Below are 25,285 nucleotides of genomic sequence, written 5' to 3' on the forward strand. Positions count from 1 at the left end.
TAAAGTACAAATACCTCAAAGTTGTACTTAAGTACAGTACTTAAGTAAATGTACTTAGTTACTTCCCACCACTGCCTGGTAACAAACAGGTTAACCCATTAAGAACCTGAGGCAGATTCTACGAAATGTCTTCTAAATCCTAACCGTTTTCTGAAAAACGTCGCTGTGTCAGTGGTGCTCAAACCTTTTTCTTGTCAAGGACCCTAAAAATTATCTGGCCGCAGACCTGCGTCTCAAAATATGTTGTTCCAAGGATCCCAAGATGCAGAGATTTGAGTTAAAAATGTTGTTTAAAAAAACATATGTATTCAAAGATTTGCAAAAATGTCAGATCTACAAGCTTGTGAGCTTGCATATCTGCTATGTTTTAACAGCTTAAAGGATGACTTCACCCATTTTCAACCTATCTTCATATAATTGGTCCTCATTAATACTCATTTTTTTCTACTTGGTCTGTGTCTCATAGGAGGGCTGTGGACAGTCCAGATGTCTACCAGTGACATCATCGTTAAGCAGGATTTTTTTTCCCAACAAGATTTCACATTTTTTATTTACATTTGTATTAACGCGAGAACAATGACTTCTATTATTGCATTGCAACTTTCCAGGAATAGAAAGCATGCCGTTTCTATTAGCTTGGATTCCCCATCGATGATGTCACTGGTAGACGGGATTCTGAACTGTCCACAGCCTCCCTCTGAGACACAGATTTTTTTTTACCATTTTATCATGAGCATTAGTGAGGACCAATTATATGAAGATAGGTTGAAAATGGGTGAAGTCGTCCTTTAAGTATAAAATAATGGCAATAGCTAAAATCTAAAATGACACAGATGCGTTCCCGGTGTTAATGGGTTAAGGTTCTACATTCGCACCCAGAGGTGGAACGTAATCTGATAACAGATAACATGCTCAAAATCGGGACACCGGGTTGAAAGTGGTTAAGTACATTTTACAGCAAATAAGTCTGTAGTACTTAAAACAGGACTTTTACTATTAACACATCGGGTGCCTATCACGGTCTGAACCGTGTTTTCACAGAGTAGCGCTTTGGTGCCGCTCACGGTCTGAACCGTGTTTTCAGTCTTTTTGTTTTTTTCGTTTTTCTCCACACGGGCGGGGCTAGAGCAGCTCTGGGAGTACCCGTTGTGATCCTGAGAAGGAAGGGCCAGATAGATCACCGGAAACAAAAACATGGCTCCCATCCGCTTCCTGTCTATTTCCTTCTTTAAAACGCCTATATCTCCGAATCTGTTTCCGGTGTGGAAAACCGGTCATGCGCGATGCGCGATCCGTCCCCGTCGTAACTTGCGAGTGAAATGTTATCGATCCAGGCTGTAGCCAGGGTCATCGCGCAACATGAATGGATGCTTTTTTTTACGTGGATTTGCTCGTCGCCGAGTCTAAAGCTTTAAACAGCAAAGCGCAGTCAATGGGGAGAATGCTGGCACCCAACGTAAGTTGTTATGAAAAAATGCTGGCACCCGATGTGTTAATAGAGTCTTGCAACTTTTGTTCAAGTGAAGCAGTACTTTGTCCACCGCTGTGTTTGCTGGAACTCTGAATGTCACCCAGTCTGTGCAGCACAAGGCAACCTAACCCAGGTTAGCCATGTGCAGCCGGCTAATCTCAGTATGAGACCAAATGGCTCCCAAGCTCTCTTATTAAAAATAATAACTGTAATCATGCAGGAGGCTGCATATAGCTGCAGAGCTTATTACTTACTAGCTACACTGAAATGGAGTTATAAAAGGGCAGGTAGGAATATCAAAGATTTTATTCGTCACATGCTCATGTGTTGCAGAGTGATGCATGGTGTGGCAGACAGACTCCACCTGGCTGTGTCCAACATATATAATACAATGTATAACACAAATAAGGTCATATAAGTTATAATACAAGTAATGCACTAAGTACTAATAAGTAATAAGAAATACAGTGTTGAGAATTGAACTAATCTGATAAATGTACAAAAAAACAGCATTGATTGAATTGATTGAAAAGTTCATTTCGAATATGGCAATTTAAAAACAAAAACAATATAACAAATGAAAGCAATTAATTCTGTTTAACAGATTAACAGAAAATGCATATTCGAAAAGGAGTGAGAAGAAGCATAACTTATAGCTCCCACCCCTTCATCCATACATACATCCACCCTTACATCCATACATCCATACCTACATACCTACATCCATACATCCATACATACATCCATACATAACTACATACATACATACATACATACATACATACATACATACATACATACATACATACATACATACATACATACATACATACATACATACATACATACAACCAATACATACATGTACGTACCTACATACATACATACATACATACCTGCATACATCCATGCACACGCACACAATACATACATTTACACCAATACAAGTATATACAAAACATCTATACTTGCAATACAATTTCTATAATAAACTAAAGCATCAATATACAGTAAGGCAAGTTTATTTGTTTAGCACATTTCAACAACAAGGCAATTCAGTTTGCGTTCAAAAAACATAAATCAAAAGAAACACCTTTATGAAAGGACACTTGAATTCGGTAAAAGGGAAGTCTATCTCCTTGAGTAGGACAGGGGTTCTCAACCTTTTCAGGCCGCGACCCCCAAAATAATGATATTATTTCCCGCGACCCCCCGCGTGCACGCGTGCGGTCCCGTTCGTGCGCGCGAGCGGTCCCGTTCGCGCGCGAAGCTTATTTAATTATAATAGGTTATTTGATAATTGTTTATTATCAAAACATTTTTGCAAAAAGTGGGTAAATTGAGTAAATTAACTGATAAAACATGAATTAATGATAGCATAAAAAAATATTTTGTTAAAAAAAAAAAAAAAAAAAAACTTTTTTTTTTTTTTTCAAATTCATCAAAAAAATCTGGCGACCCCCCCAAATTCTTTGGCGACCCCCCTGGGGGTCGCGACCCCCAGGTTGAGAACCACTGGAGTAGGAGACACCTATTCAAAACACAGAGCAAGACATTTGAATACAGCAAGGCTAAGGGTAAAAGAAGTTAAAATAAAACTGAAAGATAAGAGAGTAAAATGACAGTGCTGAAGAATAATTAAAGAAAACTAAATAAAATGGCAGCAGCAAACAGGAAGGTTTTTAGGTTGTGATTTAGCCCATTAAAACCGGGAAAGCACTTCTGTCATTTAATCTTTTTTTTGCGTTGACAATTAAAAAATAGCAGATATACAAGCTCACAGCGCGTGAGCTTCGTCACGCGCTGCGAGCTTGCACATCTGCTATTTTTGAACATTTAAAAAAAAAATCTTGAAAGCGTGAGAACTACTGATTTAGAAGGCATTTGTAGGATCGGCCTCAGGTCTTAACCCATTTAGACCTGGAACGCATGTGTCCCTTTTTCATTTGAGCTAAAAAGCATTATGGGCTATTCAAAAATAGCAGATCTACAAGCTCATAGTGCGGCACCGAGTGCCGCGCTATGAGCTTGTAGATCTGCTATTTTTGAAAAATCGTGAAAATGTGTGCAAATCTTTGAATATATATTGTTTAAAGCGAACATCTTTAACTCTATTCTTTGCTTCTGGGGGGTCCCTGGAACAAACATTTTGAGATGGGGTCGGCGGCCAAATGAATATCATTTTGGGGGTCCTTGACATGAAAACATTTTGAGCACCACTGATATAGAAACATAGTTTTTTTTCAGAACACTGTTGGGATTTAGAAGACATTTGTAGAATCGGCCTCAGGCCTTAATGGGTTAATGGGTCAAAAGAACTGAGAGTTGTAGCAGACCATTTTCTGGGAGTTTTGTTCCAGATATGTGGTACATAAAGACTGAACGCTGCTTCTCCACGTTTACTTCTGGTTCTGGGGATATAAAGCAGACTTATACAGAGACATTACAAAGACATAGACATTGTCTGTGTAATGTCTGCACACTGACATTGATTACTGAATGATCATAGACGAGCATAATAATACGCCCAGGGTTCTTCAACGTTGTTCAGGCTAAGGACCCCTTTGCTGAAGCAGAGACCCCCCTACTACATATGTGTTGCCTCTGTGTCTTCTGATACCATTTTTTTTAAACATTCTGTCATATAAAGCATGTGTATTTTGGCATCGCGTAGTAGATCTGTTCAGCTGAGAAAGAACTTATGCAAAATATGCAAGTTTAGTGACCTGGACATTGTTACAGAAATCTGCGGCCAGCTCTGCATGGTTTTAGAAACCTGAATAGACTTGCGTATAACGCCAGCACGCATGACAACACTGTTCCACACGTGTTCTTCTACTGCAGCAGCAGAAAAGATGTGTTTGCAAAGCTCTCTTCCCAACAAAATGTACAGCTTTCACAAAACGCAAAGCTTAATCAAACAATAATCCACCCCTCCCCTGCAGTAACTGCGTAGGACTGGGTAGGGGTCATGGACCCTTGTTGAACACCTATGCAATTTAGAGTTTGGAATTACGCATACCCTGAGTTACTGAGCTAGGGTATATTTCTATATTATGTTGCCCCACACAAACACACAATTTGTTTTACATTTTGTAACCCATTTTTTCACCTAGTACCAATTGCCTAAGCTTGTAATCCTGGGCGCTACTCTCCCTCTGCTAGCCTGGGGAGAGCCCCGAACTGAGCTCATGCTTCCTTCAATGCATGAGGAGTGAACAGGCCGCTTCTTATCACCCAACAGGGAGGAGTTTCCCCGGTAGGACGTAGTGCGTGGAAGGAACACGTTATTCCAACCAGTTCCTTTCCCCTCCAATCAGGCGCCCCGGCTGAGTCAGTATAGAGACCAGGATTACTGCATGTTTCTTTGTGAGGGTACTTACCCCAGGGGACACGGGGAGAACATGCAAACTCCACACAGAAAGGCCCTTTCACACGCACAAAACATGTGCTCTGTTGTTGGTGAGCTGGTATTTACAGGTTAAAGACAGCTGGCTCTTTGTTCAGAGATCTGATAGCCTGAGGGGAAAAAGGTAGCTCGAACAATTGAAGGGCAGATAAATAGGAAGTGTCACTTTTTACCTGAAAGCATAGCTGGGTTGAATTGAGCATCTGCCTAGGTCTTTTTTTGACTGTTGTTTTCTCGGTACCAATAAGACATACTGTATAACTGTGTGTGCAGAATAAAATCATTAGTGCTAATTTGACTCCGAAGACAGTACAAATGTAATGTAACGGACCTTTATGGGTGCATTTGGGTCACAGCTGTACTCTCTTCAGATATTATATATCTATATATACCCTATATTATATAGGCAAACCTGGTAAGGTGTTAAGGTGGTGTAAGTGATATTTTATAAGATATTTTATTTAAAGGTCTATATATATATTAGTAATTATTGCTATATAGTGATTCTCCAGCTCTTTAATAATCAGAAAATGCTTTTTCCGGTCTGGATACCTATTTTATCCAATCAGGAGAGAGAACCACACAAAGATAGTTTTATCAACTTCAATTTTATAGTGTTTGTTTCATCATGGATTTCATCATCAGGATTTGTCTTTGTCCTGTAGTTCTAGTCTGTGCATGAGATGTGTCAATGACGCGCTCCCTTCTGTATTATAGTCACTGTTGGGTGTAAACCTCATATGTCCCAAACCGTCACTGTTCAGGAAATGGAACGTCATTTTCCAGAAATAGTGAAAGTAGTAGATCTACAAGCTACAACCACAATGCGTCGCGCTGTGAGCTTGTGGATCGTCTATTTTCACAACTTAAGCTCGGCACTCCTGTTTGACGAAGTAGGAAATGTATGGATATGAAATATGGAGATACAAGGTTTCTGCCCGGTGACAGGCAGCGACAACATTCACCAAACAGCTTGTGCATTCACACGTTGCTTCTTGTCATGCCTACTTTCACACCACGCTTCTCTCACATAATGGCAATATCTCACATGCTGTTGTGTGAGTATCACAGCTAAACATCTGAACTCCAGCATCAGTCACACTGAATACTGCAGAGCTCAGGGAAACCGCTTTATCCATGCGCACTTTATTAGTTTTCGCTCTCATCATCATTATAATGCGTTAATGGTAATCACCGCTAAAGCCCCACACATATGTCTGCTCGGTTTGTAGTTTAGAGTTTAGACACCGTGGGCTGCTGCTTATCAGCGCCGCGGCTAAGAGCAGACATATTGGTTAATTCCACCAAACTATTCCATCTGTTGTTTACACTGTATACTCAGTTTGTTTTAATTTGCTTGTATAGTTCAGGCTTTTAGCTCGCGCTGCCGCAAAGACTCGCTCAATACACAGAGCTTGAATTACTAGTTCTACTATTACTGAACATGAATCCTGTCATTCTGTTGTGAGGAAGGACATGTGAACATCGGACACCACTCTTCTCTCGCTGTCAGTCTGCATAAAACAGCTCGTTTCGACGAGTGGCTGATTTTCCACACAGAACCCACTGGGAAGTGTTGTTGCTGACTTTCACATTTACGTTAAATATAGGCAAAGTTCCCCTTTAAGAGGATTAAAACCATGCTGCAGCAATATGTTACAGATACTGTAGTATCTTTCATATTCAGATGTGTGACAGAAGTTGTATGTAATGAAGCCAAAACTCATGCAAAGACAGACGCACGCACGCACGCACGCACGCACGGCGCACGCACGCACACACACACACACACACACACACACACACACACACACACACACACACACACACACACACACACACACACACACACACACACACACACACACACACATAGACTTTATATAATAGTATATTTATATATATGGCTATATGCCCCAGGCAAATTAATAAGATCTATATGTACAGTATGAGTCATCACCTCGCAGAGGGAATATGATTCTATATGAGACTAATATTTAGTGTGTTATAAGAGCTAAGAATCTAAGAACCTTTATTTATGAATATTCATAACATGCTATAAAATGGAAACCAAGGCTTTTTTTTGTGATTGTGTTTTGAACATCTATAGATTAGAGAGCCTATTTTCAGTAAGTTTGGAGAACTAAGCTCATATGAACACCCATAAATTAAAACGAGGCTCTCTTAGCCTAAAGCTAAGGAATGAAATGTATTCCTTGCTTTAGGCTCAGATTTATTTAATAAATCTGAGTTGTGAGCAGGAACACTTTTTCCTTCATGCAGTATGATTCTCGCACTGGAGTCGATATCTGGTGTCTAAGCTCCAAAAGTAAGATTTTATATTTGCCCGAATGCTGTGCCAAGGAGTTTAATAAAACAACAGCTCATCTTTCCCTTCAATCAAACTGTTGGCAAATTTGTCCCCTGCAAAAACATGAACATTTTACACAAGACACTGACACAAGCTTAACCCATTAAGTCCTGGAACGCATCTGTGTCACTTTTTGATTTGAGCCAAAAAAGCATTATTTTACACTTTGGCTATTCAAAAATAGCAGATATACAAGCTCATAGCGCGGCACCGAGTGCCGCACTACGAGCTTGTAGATCTGCTATTTTTTTTAAATCGTGAAAATGTGTGAAAATCTTTGAATATAATATTATTTTAAAGCGAACACTTAACTCAAATCTTTGCTTCTGGGGGTCCCAGGAACAAAACATTTTGAGATGGGGGTCCGTCCGCCAAATACATATAATTTTGGGGCTCCTTGACATGAAAAACGTTTGAGAACCACTGATATTATAGCAACATATATATTTTTTTTTTTAACTGTTAAGATTTCGAAGACATTTGTAGAATCCCCAGAAGCAAAGATTTGAGTTGAAAATGTTCGCTTTAAAAATATATGTATATTCAAAGATTTGCACACATTTTCACGATTTTCCAAAAATAGCAGATCTACAAGCTCATAGCGCGGCACCCGCGCTATGAGCTTGTATATCCGCTATTTTTGAATAGCCAAAGAAATCAAAAAATGACACAGATGCGTTCCCGGTCTCAATGGGTTAAAACAACGCTGCAGTATGCAGTACAGCTATTCTGGTCTGCCTGTTTCCCACTGTGCTGTTACTCAGTGCAGTCAGTGTACCCATACTGAACCCAGTTTAGCATTTATTTATTTTTTACATTTGTCCAAAACAAACTACTGTATATGGCATTCTAATTTTGCTCTCAGTATGACCCTGAATGTGGGAAAAAATTGAAATATCTCTACGATGGTTTCTCGGCCCGACCGGGGTGCCTGGGTTTTCAATCAATCATTAGAAGTCGTTCGTCCGGGCTTCCAACACTCGAAAGCGCTGGCCGCTGTTGGTGGCTGATTGTGGGATGTGAGAGCCGCTGTGTGTCTGTGTGGGAGGATTCCACAGCGGATGCTATACGAGAGTACAGGCCTCTTACCTTGAATGTGACTGGGGAGCAGGCCACAGACAGCCTAGGGGACGGTCTGTAATGGGATACGAAAGCCAGGGCTACGATGCCCCCCCGCGGAGCAGATGAAGAGGACGAGAGGGTTGGAAGGGACGGACGGATAGATAGACGGACGCAGCGGGCTATCACAGCCATTTCAATTTCAGTGCAGCATAGAGAGACCATGCGGCTAAAAAGTTACTATTATGAGAGGACAGACGCTGTGGGAGCTCCACCATTCCCAACGTTTCTCTCTTTTCCTTTAACCATTTTGAACTTTGTTTTTTCTCTCTTATTGTAGGCGAAAACTTTCAAAGAAAAATAGGGCTTAAGTGGCTAAACCTATTTTTATACTGTGTATATAATCTTTATTTATTTATGTAGTTATGTATTGTATCCGCCAGGCTACTGACTTTTCTTTTGCTATTACTCCTACAGATTTTGTCTAAACATCACGCAAATCGATCTCTATAGTCATGTCATCAAGACGGACTTGTTCGATTTTTCATATTTCATCCTGATTGGCTAAGATTGACTTCTACTGCCTAGCCTGGCGGAGACCTGTGCTGCGAGGAGCACATTTTTCTATAGTTTATTTATTTGTTTATGAACTCCACAATGGCAGAAGAGTGTATGTTCATTATCCACTCAGTTTGGAGTTAAGTTAAGTAAACTTGAACTTTCTATCGTCAAATGGGTTGTTTCCTTGCCACTAAGACATCCTCTCTATGCAAAGCGCACATTCACTTTTAAAAGTGACAATAGATTATGGCGCTCAAACAAGATCCTTGTCATGTTCCTCCCTCTATCATGAACTATCAAATCCCTTTGTTAGACCTGTCAAGAGGACTGGTTTTATTATGGTGTGTGTTTGGTTTTATTTTGGGGATGATGTACTTTACTTCCCAAGTGTTGAGAGCTTGTAGTGCAACAGCATAACAAGTCTACATGAATGACTCTTCTGAAACCTCAACACACTTACCCCCCAGCAGTATGAAGCCATACAAAAAAGTATCATAGCAACTCAGCCACACAACACTGGAAGGTTGAAATGTTTTTTTTTCTTTCTTGCACACAAAATGCAATGCTACACTCTTCTCGGAAATTGCTTTCTGTTGAAGTGTATTATGCATTCATGTCCTTTCTCCCAGCAATAGCAAAGAGGGATTTGGGGCTTTCCTTAATTGGTTGTTTTGCGGCATTTGTCTTGGTCTTTGGTTAACAACGGGACACTGGTGGTGATGTAAATGCAATTTTGGAGAGCTATGTGACTCTTGCTGGTGGCTAAGAGTTGTCAGCACACAATTAACACTTGGCATAACAACGTGTCGTATACTGTACCGTGGCGCTCGAGGGAGCCCGCTGCCAGTGGCTGTAGACATTAGGCAATGCCTGAGTTTTACAGCTCTTTACGCTGACTGCGTGGAGTCTCTAGGCACAGCGAGTACACCAATCACAGCTCCGCTGTGGCATTGTGGGTGAGTACCATTAGGGTTACGCACAGACTTCTCTTTATCCATACAAATACAGCCTTCAGTTTTGCTCAGCTCCTTATTGTTAAACACCTCTTGTTCTTTGCCTTGTCTTGCTGGCTGTGATTGTAGGTCACTGGTTATCAAACAGTTCTCTGTTCCAACCGACCGTTTCAGCCCTGAATAACAAGACGGAAACAAAACAAGCCCATTGGGTTGTGCACTTCAAACCCAAACTCACAAGATCCCCATATACAGAACGTAATGCAGTAGGAAGTCGACTGATTGTCCTTGGATTCATGGGCAATTTAACCCATTAAGACCGGGAACGCATCTGTGTGTCATTTTGAGATTCCTTTGGCTATTAAAAAATAGCAGATATACAAGCTCATAGCGCGGCACCGAGTGCCGCGCTATGAGCTTGTAGATCTGCTATTTTTCGTGAAAAAAATCATGAAAATGTGTGCAAATCTTTGAATATATATATATTTTTAAGCGAACGTTTTTAACCCAAATCTTTGCTTCTAGGGGATTCTACAAATATCTTCTAAATCCTAACAGTTGTTTTATTGTTTTATTATGTTGCTATAATATCAGTGGTTCTCAAACTTTTTTCATGTCAAGGACCACCCAAAATGTTGTTCCAGGGACCCCCCAGAAGCAAAAATTTGAGTTAAAAATGTTCGCTTTAAAAAACTATATATATTCAAAGATTTGCACACATTTTCATGATTTTTCAAAAGAAATAGCAGATCTACAAGCTCTTAGCTCATAGCTTGTATATCTGCTATTTTTGAATAGCCAAAGTATAAAATAATGGTCAAAGCTTTGGTTACACAGATGCGTTCCCGGTCTGAATGGTTTAAGGCAAATTTATACGCACAGCCTTTTAGACTTTTAGACACTCTATTCCCGGCTGCTTTCGCTCAACAAAAATTACATGTTTTTTTTGTCAGACATTTTTTGTCAAGCGATAGTTGTCGAACGGGTCATGCGACAACGTCTAAAATAGCCTTCGGATTCTTTTATCGAGCAAGTCAAAGTGCCCTTCCTTCAATTTTCACACAGCCCTGAAGAAGAACACAGGATTCCAAACCAACTGACATTCTCTGGTCATTTGGCTGTGGGTTGGAGAATACACCATTGTGCACATCCCATTATGTTGGTCACCTATGGCCCAGAAAGCGGCTTCAAAGAGAAAAGGGCCTCATCTAATAAGCTATGAGGGAAGATGCATTTTCTGTGCCCGCTTTGAAGCTGCTCTTTTGATCAGCTTCCCTTATCCCATTTCCTCTGCTCGTGTTGGCTCACAAAAAAAAAATGGGAAAAGAGTTGACTCCGAGCGGAGATGGGATTTGTCGGGCCTACTGAGATCTGACAGACCATGTGCTGGAGATGACTGCAATGCATGGTCTGTATTATGCATATACTGCTACTCTTTAACCAATTAAGACCTGCTGAGGCCGATTCTACAAATGTCTTCTAAATTCTAACAGTTTTCTGAAAAACGTACTGTATTTTGCTATATCAGTGGTTCTATTTCAAGTCAAGGACCCCTAAAAATGTTATGTATTTGGCCGCCGACCCCCATCTCAATATATTTTGTTCCAGGGACCCCCAGAAGCAAAGATTAGGTTAAAAAAATGTATATATTCAAAGATTTGCACACATTTTTCTAAAATGGCAGATCTACAAGCTCATAGCGTGGCATGAAGTGACACGCTATGAGCTTGTAGATCTGCTATTTTTGAATAGCCAACCAATGTGCTATATATAGCTAAAATCTAAAATGACACAGATGCTTTCCCGGATTGAATGGGTTAATCACAAAGAAAGGCACATGTACGCACATGCAAGCACAATAACACACACACAAAAATACACATACTATACCTAACCCACGCATGCTTTGGCTGATCTCTGATCTCTGTGTGTGTTGTCAGTCTACTGAAGGCAAGTAGGGGAAACGTGGTGTGTAGTTACTACTACCATCACAACAACAAAGACATACTGTATAGTCCCACGGAAACTATTAGCAAATGATCCAGCCCCAACCTTTTCAATTTTTAATAGTATGTGTTTGATGTTTTCTCCTCTTAGTTGATTGACATTCAAAGCATGAAGGAATCGTAAAACATAGTATACGTTGCGATGCGTTTCATTGCAATGCAGTGGACAGAATTATGTACAGTAAACCATAGTTGCAAGTTAAATGAGTTTAAATCTACAATCCAGTCTAGAATCTACAATTATTTTAATGAAGAGAAGTTTGTTTTAAAGGAGTACTGTAGTTCACCCCCCAAAAAAATCAAATTTTCTATCTGTTACACACCCCATGAAGCCTTAAATTCATGGAGATTTGTTTTGTTTTTGTCGCATCCCTAAGCCAATAATTTGATGACCGGCGGAGTTTCCGGTAAGAGACTTTGAGAGTCTCCTACCAGTCTCCTACCGGAGATTCCGCCTGCAATCAAATTATTGGCTTTAGCAATAAGAGAAAACAAAACAAATCTCCATGAATTCGTTTTTTTGGGTGAACTACTAACATATGGTAGAGTATGTTAATACATTATAGCACATCTGCAGTAGTTGGTCTCCTTGAGAAATGTCAACCCTGGTGTCAGGTAGGACACCAACTGGTTGACGAGGTCAATAAAGTTATTTGAAGCAGACAGTGCACCGGATAGGACTCATGTGCCACCATCAGGCCTAGAATTTCATATTTTTAGGGGCAAGCTAGGCTACTTTGCCTTTGGCCTTGTAAATGTTTTGACGACACAAAGGCCAAATGCAAGGTCATCAAATAAAACACTGATATTAAGTCCACTGAAATAATACATTTGATTTAAGGGTTAAGAATGAATTTGTCTTAAATATGAAGTACAACTATCAGTGAAATAAATACATTTTTTTTGTACAAACTCCTGAAAAGGAGTTCAGAATTTCATACTCTGAGTCACTGGACTGCTTTGAAGATGGGGATGAGAACTGAGGAGGAGTTAAGAATTCAGAATCTTGACAGTGAAATAGATTTAACAGTAAATCTATTGCTATACTCTTGTCTGATGACCTTCTGTCCTGTAACTGTTGGCCCAAACAGCGTGTGTATGATTAGTGCTGTGTGAGTTTTAGTTTGTCTCATACTCACTGTGTCTCAGAAGTCACATAATAGACTGTCTGAGTTGTCTGGCTGCCGACCTTGATGTAACTATTTTTGATCAAACTTGTTGTCACCCTGTTTGGCAATCTACACTCTTGCAAGGGCCTAGTTCAGTTGCATAGTCCATTGGTTCTCAAAGTGGGGTCCGGGGACACCCAGGGTTACTTGAGGGAGTTCCAGGGGGTCCCCAGCTAAATGATGGATAGTTAGGAACCAAATTGACCCTTATGGGTCTGTAACTCTGAGAGTGTACAAATGGAACCAAATGGACCCTAACGGGTACATTTGGTTCCATTTGTACACTCTCAGAGTTAAATTAACATTGATTTTACAATACAAATTGGGGTGCCAGGGATGGATGGCCATTACATGGGGGTCCGTAGCTTAATGCATGTCAAACTGGGGGTCCTTGAAATTAAAATGGCTGAGAATCACTGCTAGAGCTGTAAAAAATCTTCAGCTATGGGGCTCCTTGGCATATCTTTTCAAATGGGGGTCCGTGGGCTAATAAGTGTCAATTTGGGGGTCCTTGACATGAAAAAGTTTGAGAACCACTGGCATAGTCGCTCTCTGACCACAAACGGCTCATGTCCTGAACGGTTCATGTCTGTGAAGACTACAGGAAAGAGACAAAACTGTTAGATCAGCTGGGGGGCAGTGTGGATGGGGCATCAAGGCCACTGTGGCCTCAGGACAGATCATTTTTTGAAGGGCAGAAGGCCAAACTGTGGGGCAAACGGCGGCCATGGCCTTCATGGCTTCCCTGAAATGTATTTTCGGTCGGACGTACGATTACTGTGCCTCTCTCCCTGTTGGGAGGCTGACACGGACATAAAACTTAACTATTGTAGTTTTTAACACCTTTAACAGTAGGCTATGGGTAAATGTATAATATCACAGAGACATCATGCAAGGTACAGTGGTCACCTATTCACATACGCACCGGAGTCTCTGAAAGGTACCCACCATAACCCACCATAACCTTAGGTTGTGAAAGGTTGGGGGTGTGGCTATGCCTTGGGGGTGTGTTTTAAGTTTTTCATTTTAGGTGGACAGTAGGTGGCAGAAGAGAGCAGAGGAAAGCAATTACTCTACTTGCAGTTTATTTCTTAAAAGCAGAAGTCATTAGAGAACTTATGCATGCAGACAATTTATCATTGAATTAATAAAACAAACTTATGTACTAGAGTATTTCCAATTTCCAGTAGTTTTACTTTATTTTATACATAGGCTATTTGAAAATAGCTGATCTACAAGCTCACAATTTTCACAATGCTATTTTGAAACATTTTACACAACAGTGTATTTTCAAACATTTTACAGTGGTGTAAAGTAACAAATTACATTTACTCAAGTACTGTACATAAGTAAAGATTTTAGGTATTTTTACTTTACTAGATTATTTCCAATTTCCAGTACATTTATTTCTACTCCACTATACATCTCAGAGGCAAATATTGTTCTTTTACTCCACTACAATTATTTGAAAACTTTAGTTGTTACTTTGTAGATTTTGATTATTACAAAACATACATTAACCACTTCAGCCTTATATAAACGTTGGCTATTTAAAAATAGCCATGTGATGCGTTGTGAGCTTATAGATCTGCTATTTTCAAAGGATTTTTATATATTTTGATAACCTTTGAAACGGGACATTCTACATGTATTTTTATGTGGTATATGTGGTGGCTTTTACTTTAAGTAAAATATCTGAGTACTTCCCAGCTAGCAGATCGGCGTTGCAACTGACGTCAGGCCGGCCTGGACAGAGCGGGCCCCGCCGAGCGGAGGCTCACCCTCCTCACGCCCTCCTCACGCCGGAGATGTCTCGCTCACCGAAATGTCCGGCGGAGTAGCATTTTAGAAGAGTCTGCGGCGGTCTGCAGCCAGCGTCACGACGTCCTGACGCTGTTATTGCCACGCTTTGAATTTTCCCTATACATTCTGTAACCATTGGTTCTCAAAGTGGGGTCCAGGGACCACCATGGGTCTTGAGGGAGTTCCAGGGGGTCCCCAGCTAAATGATAGGAAGGAACCAAATGGACCTGTGAAACTTGTACGTTGTGCGTGTTTCAGAGTTAAATTAACAATGATTTTAATTAAAGATAAAGATGAATTTGGGTCCCAAAGATAGAAATGCCATTGGACTGGGGTCCCTGAAATTAAATTAAACTTTAGCTTTGTTGTTTTTATTATTCTTATTCTGTTGCTATTATATTTATTCCTTGCATTGTTAATTCTAATTTAGAGTTGATGTATTTGCTTATTTAAAACAAAATATATATAATGAAGTGTCTTGTTATTATTATCAATATTATTATTATTATTATTATTATTATTGTTATTATTACCCTTATTATTATTATTATTATTATTATCAAGTTGTATAATTCATTATTAGCACTAAACATACTTTATTTAGGCCTTACAGGGACTCAATATACTCCAGTTCAGTAGGTGGCGGTATACACCGGATATACGCAACGGATGCTTACATCAAATGACTGAGTGTTGCCATATTTTGCGAGAGAAATAAGCAGCCAGGTCTATGAAAACAAGCCCAAAACTGTGTATTGGCTAAAGTCATGTGGCGACTAATAGGCCACATGGCCTATATATATATATATATATATATATATATATATATATATATATATATATATTGAAAATAGCCGATGTACAAGTTCACAACGCGTCTTCAAACAAACCCAAAGTCGCTCATAATAAGCAGACATGGCAACACTGTCTCCGTTCCTTGCAACGACAGGACATCCGGTTGCTACCAAGCAGGTCCCTGACCCTTCTCGCCTTAGGGAAAAATCACCGCTGATATATCGATGTTCAAATTAAATAGTACATTTTTGTTAAAAAAGAAAGGGAAGATATGTTCTCCAGCGGAGGGCTACTCAGACGGAGGACTACACATGCGGAGTAATATTCGTCACACAGAAGTATCACACACGACTCCTCCCACCCTCTCTCTCAACACGGAAGGCGGACCTTTTTAACTGCAGTGGACGGTCGGCAGTAACTCCTGCCCAGAGCTTGCAAACAAAGTTATTTTTCCGAGCCAAGAGGTGAGTTTTAGCTTTTATGTGTCTTTATGTATATGTCAATTCACTTTTACGCCAGTAATAATAGTTTTATTCGATCTTATTTTAGGTTTATGCACGGTGCACAGCCCATCCCCCACGGTCTGTTTCATTGTTTGCATGCTAGCTGGCTAGCTAGCTAACTGACTAGACTTTTCTTGTTTGCTACCCACATTACTTTTAATCACGTCACAGAGTTATGATACTAACTGTTGATCGATGGATTGGTAGGTAAATCTGTGTTATTTATATAGATCGCCGAGCTCATGTTAGCTGAAGGCTAGAATAAGGCAGAATTAAGCTAAAAGCTTACACACAAACACACACACACACACACACACACACACACACACACACACACACACACACACGGCTGCTAATTTTCTTAATTATTTTGCTTTACATTAAATGAACTGGCTGCTGAAAATAGCCAATCTGCAATCTTATGCCACAGCCGAAATCTTAAATGTATTTTTTCCTTCTCTTTTCTTTCTCTCTATACAGCATAACCTCCAGGTTAGCATCATGGAACCATGGAGCTGTACCATTTTGGACAAGAGGAGTTCTCCTCAGGTATGAAGGCACAAGGCAACGATTATATATTTTCATTGTGGAGTAATGATGTTGCTGAGCCTTTACATAAAATAAAACAACAAACATGACTTTATTAAACACTGGTTAGCAGCTAAATGCAGGCCCCAGAAAACGTTAAGACCCTGCATTGATATTAGTATGTTACTGTTTGTAGTTTTTTCCTGCGATGGAGCATGATATGGCTTTGATTGTGTCTAACCCTTCTCTTTTTCTTTTTACTTTTCTTTCTTTCTCAGATCTGTTTCTGCTTGTCATTTCCTGAGTCACAGCAGTGGGGATGAAGAGATCGAGGAGCATCTGTGATGACCAAGCTTATAAAACCATGGTAGGTTTAACATGAGTCTAGAAGTAATGTACAGCATAACAGTATAAAGTAGAGCCTGACTAAAAAAACAAAAACGGTTTGATTACTTACACACTCTCCCTGTGTCTGTATGTTCCAGACGCAGCGCTGTTTGACCTGGTGAGGGCAGTGACCACATTCAAGAACCTCTTGGACCTCACGTTTTGCAAGGTAAGGGTGTGACTAGCCTACACAGTTATCCAAAAATAGCCAATCTACAAGCTCACAGCACGCCACATTTATTTTACCATATATCCCTGAAACCTCTCTGTCATGATAGTTGAACATTATGTGAAAATGGTGTTGGTGTGGAAATTTAGTGAGGCATTAGAAGAGGGGAACTGATCAATGTATCAAGGGTTTCTACACACTGAGTTAAATTAACATACATTTCACTATGGGCGCGTTCGAAAATACAGCACTGAGCACACTGGCCAATACAAACTAATAGGCGAGTGTGCTCCGGTGCGTAATTTCCGAACGCACCCTTATATAAATTGGGGTCTCAGAGATAGCCATGCCATTAACAGGGTCTGTAGACCTGATGCATGTTAAATTAGGGGTCCTTATTAAAGTACCAACACCACCGTTGTCTAATTTATTTCCTTTCTCTCCCTCTCAGTTGGCGTTCGTTGGGTGGCTCACGTGACACGTTCCACATGAAGGAACTGCATTGGCTTTGGAAGAAGAGGCGGGCGACAGACACCAGCACACAGAACCCAAAATTGAATTAAATGAACAGTGGCCCATTTTGTATTCATTCCAGTAGCTTTGATATGGCTCTGAGTCTGTGGCATGTTAACTAGAAACACATACAGTACACCAGGACAAACTACAGCGGTAACACATGGAATCAAAATGGACCTTTACATGTCTGAGCGTCTGTGTACACAAAATGGACCCTTACAGGTCTGCAACTCTGAGTGTACAAATGGACCATAGATCTCCTATTTTTTAATATTCTTATGCATTTTTTACTGGACATTCTGCTCAATGGGTATCTTTACTTGTTTTGTTACTTTAAGTAGGCTATTGATTACCAGTCTGACTTCACACATATTATTACAGCATTGATACTTTTATGTGGAATACTTTTCTCACTGTCTGCCATTTTAAAGTGATACATTTGTATTTTAGGATTATTATTTCTGTGCCTTCCTTTTCTAATAAATACCATAACAATGGAGTTAATGTCTGTGCTGCATTATTTCATGTAGGCCATGTATTTTCTGCATTATGTCATGTTCTTAGACAGATACTTAGAGATACAGGGGAACTGTGTGACGGGGACCTTATTCTGTATTGCTGCTTGACATGTTTAGAAACCTCAAATGCGGGGGGTGTAACAATGGCCGCTAAATATAGGGGATGAAAGGGAGATTCCCAAAGGGAGGGAGGGAGGGGGGGTATATACAGCATATTATATGACGGCGCTACGCTACCCGGCCGCTATCGACGAACGCCACGGTTGGCGTTCTCCGCCGGAGTGAGGCTGATTAGCGGCTCGGCGTGACGCGCGGCTCACGCTGATCAAGGACGCGGCGTGGACGCGGCGTGTCCCGCCCGGCGGACGCCCCGGTCGGCGTGGCGTGGAGACGGCCTCACGCCAGAAATGTGCGATATTTTGCTAGCTGGGTTCTTCCACCACTGAAGAACAACAATTAAAGAACAGAGGATAAGCCAGTGTTTTTCTCATTCTTTTTTTTCTCTCTCTCAGTCATAGGAGACAGCTGTTGCGACCAGTGTTGCCAGAGTTTGCGAGAGAAATAAGCAAACAGGTCTATGAAAACAAGCCCAAAAGAGATTGATTATTATAGGCCACATGAGCACATTAAACCTATATGCACCTCAAGTTCTCAAATAAAAAGCAGCCAGCTTCTACCAATATTTACAAGCAACTTTACAGAAAAACAGGTTGCTTATAATAAGCAAACATGGCAACGCTGGTCGCGACCCCTTCCTTTCATTCAGTGAGAGAGGATCATGGTTAACATATGCTAATAGACAGTCAGTGGCTTCAAGCTTGGCCATTGTTGTCACAAAACAAGTTTGGCCACCTTCACACACAGTTAGGTAGGCTACAGTCAGCAGGGAGAGGGGGTTGGGGGAGAATTTAGCTTTTTTTTAAATCATGTTCTCAGTGGTGGAAAAAATGCTCACATTAGCTCAAGCACCCCTCTCTCTCTCTGTCTTCAGTATTAACTGGGTATCAACTGCCTTTTAAGGTCAACCCTAAATGCTTAAGTAAGAGTCCCTCTTGTGGTTAAAGCTGATGTCCAGTGATTTTGCGGCCCGGGTTTAAATCCCACGCTATGAGCTTGCAAATTCCATGCGGAATGTCCAGTTTTTGTTACCACAATATAAAAATACTCTGTTACAAGTAAAAGGCCTGTGTTAAAAATGTTACTGAGTAAAACTACAAAGTACTGGCATCAAAATATTTTCAAACATTTTACACAACAGTGTATTTTCAAACATTTTACTGTGGTGTAAAGTAACACATTACATTACACAAGTACTGTACATAAGTAAAGATTTTAGTTTTTTTTTTTTTTTTACTGGAGTATTTCCCTCTCTCTCTCTCTTTCTCTCTACTTGTTATGCAGAAAGTCCTCTTTCACACGTTATGTCAAAATGTAAAATAGCAGATCTACAAGCTCACAACGTGTAGCTTAGTTCTGCTATTTTTCAATAGACAACTTTATATAAGGTTAATGGTTAATGTATGTTTTGTAATAATAATAAAAATCTACAAAGTAACTAAAGTTTTCAAACACTTGCACATCGTGTGTGTGTGTGTGTGTGTGTGTGTGTGTGTGTGTGTGTGTGTGTGTGTGTGTGTGTGTGTGTGTGTGTGTGTGTGTGTGTGTGTGTGTGTGTGTGTGTGTGTGTGTGTGTGTGTGTGTGTGTGTGTCTGACAGTGTGTGGGCACAGACAGACAGACAGTAGGGGGAGGTAGGTAGCAGGTAGCAAAACCGGTTATGTTAATGATATACTGTGTAGCCTACACTACAGTATTCCAAATAAGCTGAGGAACTCTGCTATCAGGTTCCCCTCCCCCCTACAGTACCTCTGTTCCCAGCACACCGTGGAACCACACGTTACTGCCGGACCCCCGGCAGTAACTCTGAGGACCCTCTAGGGGTCTCGGACCTCCTGTCGAAGACCCCTGATTTAACTCTCTCTCTCTCTCTCTCTCTCTCTCTCTCTCCTGTCGAAGACCCCTGATTTAACTCTCTCTCTCTCTCTCTCTCTCTCTCTCTCTCTCTCTCTCTCTCTCTCTCTCTCTCTCTCTCTCTCTCTCTCTCTCTCTCTAAAAAGTTTGAGAACCACTGCTCTGATCTCCTCTCCTCTCTCCCCCCCCCTTGCACTTTGGCTAATTAATATTGACTGTTGTAAGTGAAAAGGTTAAGAAATGTTCAAAAAGTTTACTGTTTCAGTTTTTGAGAGGCTGCAGCCAGTGTGTGCAGTTCAGATTTATGTTGTTCCTGTAAGGATAATTATTGTTCCAATTCCAAATATGGAATCTGTAGCAGCAAAATACTTAAAAAGATAAAAACTGTTTTCTATTGTTCAATTAAATTGGATTCAGTTCTAAAAGGCTAAAAACTGTACACGTCTTTTTTTTTTAGGGGGGGCACGGGGAAAGTAATATAAAGTAACATGTAATATATTACTCTTGATTCCAAGTAATAAGTTATATAATATTATTACTTTTCAAAGGAGTAATAAGTAATAGGTAACATATTACTCTCCTAAGTAATATAGCCCAACACTGATTATAAAACATATACATTAACCACTTTAGCCCTATATTATAACATGGCCATTAGAAAATAGACGATCTACAAGCTCGTAGATCGGCTACTTTCAAACATTTCAGTACTTTTACTTTTGGTACTTTAAGTATATTTTGATGCCAATACTTTGTACTTTTACTCAAGTAACATTTTGAACACAGGCCTTACTTACTTTTTTAAAATACATTTTGATACCAAGCGCCACCTCGTGGCTGGACGGCCACACTACACTTTCTAATTATTTCAATGGGAGGCGCTAAGAATCTGTGGGCGTCAACTTTGAAAGGTACCTAAAGAAACCTTTGAAAACCTCTGATGTCCAATAGGTGGCCGTTTGAAGATCGTGCATGAATGAACAGGTGACCACTGTAATATGGTTGTCGGGGATCTTTTTGTACGGTTGTATGCTGGTCACAATCTGCGCCGCTAACACAGTTCTTGCTGTCCATACAGCATGTCTAACCCATTAAGACCTGGAACTGTGTCATTTTTAGGTTTGAGCTAAAAGCATTATTTTACGCTTTGGGCTATTCAAAAATAGCAGATATACAAGCTCATAGCGCGGCACCGAGTGCCGCGCTACGAGCTTGTAGATCTGCTATTTTTGAAAAATCTTGAAAATGTGTGCAAATCTTTGAATATATATAAAGCGAACATTTTTAACTCAAATCTTTGCTTCTGGGGGTCCCTGGAACAAGATATTTTGATGGGGGTCTGCGGCCAAATACTTATAATTTTGGGGGTCCTTGACATAAAAAAAGATTGAGCACCACTGATATAGAAACATACGTTTTTCAGAATACTGTTGAGATTTAGGAGACATGTAGAATTGGCTTCAGGTCTCAATGGGCTAATGATCATGCCTCACTTCCTCTGACCTTTTCCATGACAGACAGCTGTCTGTCCTATAACAGGCCTACTCTATTATTCATTTCCGCCTTCGATGAGCACTTGAATCATATTGACCGTGTTCCCATGATCTCTCATGGAACGAGAGAAAAAAAAGTATTCCCAATTGCTGAGGAGTCTCATCATAACTGAACATCAGGCAGTCAGTCAGAGTACTGTGGAGTTCAAACGTGCCAGCGAACGAAACGCGGGGCTGCGGCAGCGAGATGCGCCGCTTCTCTTCTCTAACTCATTAAGACCTGGAACGCATCTGTGTCATTTTTAGATTTGAGCTAAAAAAAGCCATATTTTACACTTTTGGCTATTCAAAAATAGCAGATATACAAGCGATGATGCAGTGTTAACCCCTGTATGACCGGGAACGCATCTGTGTGTCATTTTAAGATTTATTTGGCTATTCAAAAATAGCAGATATACAAGCTCATAGAGCGGCACCGAGTGCCGCGCTACGAGCTTGTAGATCTGCTATTTTTGAAAAATCGTGAAAATGTGAGAAAATCTTTGAATATATGTATTTTTAAAGCGAACATTTTTAACTCAAATCTTTGCTTCTGGGGGTCCCTGGAACTAAATATTTTCAGATGGGGGTCGGCGGCCAAATACATATCATTTTTATGGGGTCCTTGACATGAAAACGTTTGAGCACCACTGATATAGAAACATACGTTTTTCAGAATACCGTTGGGATTTAGGAGACGTAGATGTAGAATCGGCTTCAGGTCTTAACGGGCTAATAAACGTGCTACTTATACAAATTCCTTCAAGCCGACGACGGTATAGCCGTGGCATGTCCCACTTTCATGTAGCGCCGGGCTCTTCGATAGCTCTCGTATAGGAGTCGTAGGCTTATAGCGCGGTTCGCCTTGGCCTGTGAGTGTCTTGTCTCTGCATTGATGTCATAACCACAATAGGTGTCAGGGAGAAAAGCATCAACATGCAGTTTCTTCTCCCCGCCATACGCACACACACAGACAGTATACAGGGAGGATCCAAAGATTATGTAAAGTAATTCACTAAGTGATGAGAGCGGAGCAGGCCACTGCTGACAGCAGGTTTAGCAGGTATGTAGGTCACGCCGGGGGAGGCCTCTTTTGCATTTTCTTTCCCTTTCCGTGTCTATTTTTTGCGTTGTCTCCCCGCTCTCTTTCACTTAACCCTTTAAGACCGGGAACGCATCTGTGTGTCATTTTTAGATGTATTTGGCTACTCAAAAATAGCAGATATACAAGCTCCTAGGAGATTGTAGATCTGCTATTTTTGAAAAAAAAGGTGAAAATGTGTGCAAATCTTTAAATATATATATATACATTTTAACTCAAATCTTTGCTTTTGAGGGTCCCTGGAACAAAATATTTTGAGATGGGGGGGGGGGGTCAAATACATATAATTTTGGGGGTCCTTGACGTGAAAAATGCCTTGACGTGAAACATGTTTCAGAACCACTGATATTATAGACATAAGTTTTTAAAAAAAAACTGCTGTAGGATTTAGAAGACATTTGTAGAATCCCCTAGAAGCAAAGATTTTAGTTTAAAATGTTTTCTTTGAAAAATATATATATTCAAAGATTTGCACACATTTTCACGATAATTTTTTTTTTTGCAGATCTACAAGCTCATAGCGCGGCGCCACTCGGTGCCGCGCTACGAGCTTGTAGATCTGCTATTTTTGAATAGCCCAAAGAAATCTACAAATGACACACGGATGCGTTCCCGGTCTAAATGGGTTAATCACGTATTCGCTTACCCCTTTCATCTCCACGCTCCTGCTCTTCCTTCTCACCTCTTTGTCTTGTGATGGACCCGCGTTTCTCTCTCTGAATAATTTCATAACAAAGCGAGGAGGAGGGCGAACGTGGAGGTGGGCTGCACGGTGCAGGAGAGAGAGAGAACGAGAGCGAATTAGACGGAGACATAGGAGACGAGCGTTGCCTGTGGTCATTTTTACCTTTGTATTTGTGGAACATGCGCCGTGAACTGCGCCCCCCTTTTTTCTCTCTCTCTCTCTCTTGTCTCGCTTTGCCCTCTATTTTTCTTACCTTCGTGTGACTCTCAACAGCCTCAGACAATTAGAGGTGGTTGGTGCAATATGAGCAGGGGTGGACAGTAACGAAAGTACATTTACTTGAGTACTGTACTTAGGTCCTTTTTTTAATTAACTGTAGTACTTTACTTGAGTATTTGTATTTTTGGACACGTTGGACTTTCACTCGCACTTTTTATTTACTTTTTTTTTTACTTAGTAAAATAATCTCCTTCCCACTTGCCCCCTACCCCTCTTCTTCTTCTCTCTCCCCACTCTTCCTTCTACGGAATCTAACGTTGCGATGGGAGTGATGTACAAAAACGAATTTCACCCACTTTTTTACCTTGTAAACCTGTGATGTGACAATAAACCTGATTCTGATTCTGATAATCAAAATTGGCAGATTATTTTTGCTCTATAGTGTAAGGTCTCCTTTCTAATCAATTAGCTAAATATGACTAGATATGGAATCATGACAATATTGCCATGAATAAGAACTTTATCTTGAGATTACTTCTATCTGCAAAAGCAGTTTATTAGCCACATGATTTTATTCAACTCTGGCAGTTGAATACAATCGTCAGAAGAGTGACAAGATAGAACCTCTGCGTCTCCACCTTAATTAACCTGTAAAATATATGCAAAGCTGTGTATAAATTACCCCTTTCATCATAACACCCCTGGTTAACTATAGTTGCACGCCCAAACCTAATAGATACCAAAACATCAAGGTGCATCAAGAATGATCCACCTTCCCCCCTCACTTTGCCTTTCACTTCACGAGGCATGTTGTTCATGCAACATTAAGCTATGGCCAGAGGTGGTTCTGTATGTAATGCACGTAGCAGTGTGAGTTGTGTTTGGTCAACTTTGAAGGGGACGGACACACTGAACATGCATACAGTCCAGTGTTGATTTTGTCGACTAAAACTATGAAGAAAAATGTTCGTCGACTACCATTTTTCACTGACGAAAACTAAATAAAAACTAAGCTATGATGACTAAAACTAGACTAAATATACTGACAATTTCGTCAACAAATAAAAACTAGACTAAAATGTTAGGGAGGGACGAGTGGAGAAGAGATCCAGTAGAACTAAAAGACAAGTAATTTTATGTTTGGTTGCACTGGGGTGTTGCGCTCTGAAAGTAGCAGATCTACAAGCTCACAACGCGTCACACTGCGACATGCTGTGAGCTTGTAGATCGGCTATTTTCAGCATGCAACCAAGTGTAAAATCAGCCATTACGACGCCATCAAGGTCCGCCTAAATACATTTTAGTCGACTAAATCAACTGTAGATTTAGTCAACTATAATCTTATGATATTTAGTCGACTAAAACTAAACAGAATGTTATTCAAAAGACTATGACTAAAACTAAATCAAAATCTGCTGTCAAGATGTCACTGATACACTCGGACTGTACAGACAAAATCCTGCTCTAGATGGTTTGGCCTTCAGCCTGGCTGAACAAAAACTATGACATTGATGATTTCTTAATTAAAGTCAAGTCACGAGTCATGTTTCTATAAGTTA

General features: G+C 40.4%; 1 protein-coding gene and 1 long non-coding RNA gene across 3 annotated transcripts in view; both read left to right on the plus strand.

Annotated features, from left to right (window-relative positions):
* macrod2 (mono-ADP ribosylhydrolase 2) overlaps positions 1–25,285 on the plus strand; it is an 839,875-nt gene that overhangs the window by 800,642 nt on the left and 13,948 nt on the right. The window lies entirely within an intron of this gene.
* Positions 15,763–17,881, plus strand: LOC311058040. Its single transcript, XR_014602023.1, has 5 exons — positions 15,763–16,061; positions 16,581–16,649; positions 16,907–16,995; positions 17,114–17,184; positions 17,636–17,881. It is a non-coding gene; the product is annotated as an uncharacterized lncRNA (long non-coding RNA).

Source organism: Gymnoscopelus microlampas (genome assembly GCF_963454915.1).
Source record: "Gymnoscopelus microlampas genome assembly, chromosome: 13".
NCBI lineage: Eukaryota > Metazoa > Chordata > Actinopteri > Myctophiformes > Myctophidae > Gymnoscopelus > Gymnoscopelus microlampas.